Source organism: Octopus bimaculoides, chromosome 7, assembly GCF_001194135.2.
Source record: "Octopus bimaculoides isolate UCB-OBI-ISO-001 chromosome 7, ASM119413v2, whole genome shotgun sequence".
Classification (NCBI taxonomy): Eukaryota; Metazoa; Mollusca; class Cephalopoda; order Octopoda; family Octopodidae; genus Octopus; species Octopus bimaculoides.
The window spans coordinates 41121352-41124466 of record NC_068987.1 but is presented as its reverse complement, the minus strand read 5'-3'; the positions used below and the strand labels follow the sequence as shown (position 1 = coordinate 41124466).

Sequence of the window (3115 nt, the reverse complement as noted above, 5' to 3'; positions counted from 1 at the left end):
AGTATTACTAATGCGTTTATACTATATACCAAATCGGGGCCGGCTCGAAAGCGATGCGACCATCTGCAGTTCCGTGCAGATGTAGCAACGCAACTAAGAGCTGGTTAGTCCTAAAAAAAAATAACTGTAGGGAGAAAAAGCAAAGCCTGCCAGAGAGATATCCCTCTGAATTCAGCCGATCTCCATAAATTAGAAAAAAATCGAGGGTCGCAAAAAGCAGTGTCGCGAATGTCTTCATCAAAAAAGGAAAGGAGACAACCTTGGTATGGGTGCCAATCATCGAATTTAGTTCGATATATATTTATACATACATACACACATATATATATATAACGAATCAGAATAGGTTCTTCAAACAGCAAAAACCTTTCTCACATCATTTTAACAGGTGATGACATTGTATATTACGGAAGGAACACTGGCAAGTTATTTTTTAAAAAAACCATTATTGAATATAATGTCAAAGGCAATTTATAGAAAGAGAAGGAGGAGAAAGAAAGAAGTTAGCAGAAAACTAATAGTGGAGAAATATAGAGCGATAGCTGAAAAGGAATAAAGCTTAAAGGCGTGGAAATAGATATATTTAGTGGAAGTGAAATGTAAGAAGACAGTTAAAGGTCGAGTTCTATATATTGGTAGAAATTACTTATAGGAACTAAAGGTATGTTTTTGCCAATGCTTGCAATGATAAACGAGTTTACAAGAGGATTCTCAGAGAACAGGATGAAATACAGTTCATTGTTACAGAGGGAACAATAAGAGTTACCTTTATCATAAGGAAAGCACTTAGCATATTCTATTCTAAATCAAATTGTTTATTATGTTCCTTAAGGAACCAAATTAATTTACTGAGGCCAGTATTGTTGCGTTTATTGATATGTCTAAATGTAGAGTAATGGCTAGATATTCTTTTGGACAACTGAGATGAAAATAAAGATGTCAGAACTGGAAGTAATTTTACATTGATAAACAGAGTTTCTAGCTTTAGAATTACTGCTAAGGAAATGAAAACAATTGGAATTTATATCAGAAATACTAATATTGTTATTATTGTTGAAAGATTTGTTAGTGTCAATAATATCAATGTTATTATTTTCATTAACAACTTATTGTTATGTGACGAGATGATTTGTGAGAAGTTTTTTGGTGTTTGAAAACCCTATTCTGATTTGGTGCTAACTGATAATGAAATAGTATCTTGAATTTTGGGGGAAATTCTCATCTATAGCTTCATGGAAATGGTAAGGGAGGTTGGATCTGATCTGCTTACCATATGGAATTATCAACCAAACAGCTTTACAAACGGTTTTCCGTGTTATTTGTACACATTGAAAAAATACACATACATTTATATACACTATAGAAGCAAGACAAATGCAAAATGGTAAGGTTACGTACGAGTTATAATATTATATGGCAAAGTAAGTAACCGTTAGAAACAAGAACGCTGGTTTACATAGAGTTATTACGGGAGAGAGGCTATAAACGCTATACTAAAGGTTTAAATTACATGATTAAAATAGGGCAAGGCAAAATGGATCACAGTATAATTAGTAAACAAAAGATCGGGAAAAGTTGTAAGCTATAAGCTAAACAAGGTAGAGGAAGGGAGAGCATCCAAAGAATTCATCATATATAATAATTTCTCCATAACCCTTTCGTTACCAAACCGCCCAAAACCGTCCGAGAAAAATTTTGGTCCATGTGACCAAGCCGCCCCAAAAAATTTTGGTTCATGTGACCAAGCCGCCCCCAAAAAATTTTGGTTCATGTGACCAAGCTGCCCAAAACCGCCCGTAATCACCTATTCATATTTAAATGAGAATATCCAAGCAAATCTCATTAGTACGTTCGTGAAAATACATGATTATTTGTGTAAACAGTTCAGCTATAGTTTTGTACGACAATCAACACGTTTTTTTAATTTTGTGAATTTTGGGAGATTTTTTTCCAAATTTGTTCCTGTTGTATTTTCAAAATTTGTAATCCTGACAAAAAAATGGATACAAATTTTATTCTGTCAAGCTGCGAGTCAGAATTCGAAGGATTTTCCGTTGAAGACCTTGATAAATCTAACTCTGTAACCGAAAAAAAAAAAAAAGCACGTGGTATTTGATAATGAATCTGAAGTTTCATTTTCCGAAAACGAAAGCAGTGAATCCGAGAGCTTCGATGATAGCGATAAAGAGAATGAATTAATACCTGAATGGAGTGACAATTTAAAAACTCCTTCTTTCAGTCTTACCCAGGAGAGTAAAGCTTTAGACTTATTTGAAACGACCAATGAAACAGATCCATGTGTTTTAAATTTTATATTAGTTTTGATTGCATCGTCAATTCTTTTCCATTTCTAACAAAACCGTCCGATGAACTATATATAGTGAGTTCTCAGTTATCAGGCCAGTGAGTTACTGGCATGTAACCGATAATATTGCATCCCCTACTGATGGCACCAACTGCAAATGCTGACAAGAATTGGTGAGACAAAAAACAAGACAGAAAAAATACAAACAGACAAGTGTGCAATACAGACAGTTAACATACAAATGTGGATTAAATGTAATCCAAAGCAAGATAATTAATGGATGTACGATGGTCAGAGAAGAAACCAAGCAGAACTGTGGGCATACAAATGAACTCGTAGAAATAAATGAACAAAATAAGGCCTAGGGCCAGACAGGGAACGAAAATAGTCAATGTTGGGAAAATATCCAGAAAGGTTTAACAGAGAGAGATAGTGAAAGGTAAATAGAGCAGGAAATGAGAAAATGCGACTGCTTGGTAAGCCAGCCAGTTATGAAAAGAAATAGCTAAACCAACAACCACAGGTCACGTCAGTAGTGGGAGGGGAATGGTAGAGGGCAGAGAAACAGAGAGGGAAAGCAAAAGAATGTGACAGAGAGCAGCATGGAAGGAAGGGAAGGAGAAAGGGAGAAAAGCCCAAAGAACATGATAGATAGCAGCATAGAAGAAAAGGGAGGTGAGAGGGAGAAAGAGTGTTTGTGTGAAAGTAAGAGAGGAAGAGAAAGAGGAGAGAAAGTTACATAAAAATATTAAGTACTTACTTGGAAATTAAAAAAATTTTTTAAACTCTATGTAGCATTAAAAGAATATA

The 3115-nt window shown here is 34.8% G+C and overlaps 2 protein-coding genes across 3 annotated transcripts in view; one reads left to right on the top strand and one right to left on the bottom strand.

Annotated features, from left to right (window-relative positions):
- Nucleotides 1–3115, top strand: part of LOC106869388 (fatty acyl-CoA reductase 1) — a 422225-nt gene that overhangs the window by 87980 nt on the left and 331130 nt on the right. The window lies entirely within an intron of this gene.
- Nucleotides 1–3115, bottom strand: part of LOC106883410 (uncharacterized) — a 59623-nt gene that overhangs the window by 25736 nt on the left and 30772 nt on the right. The gene's annotated exons all lie outside the window — the stretch shown is intronic.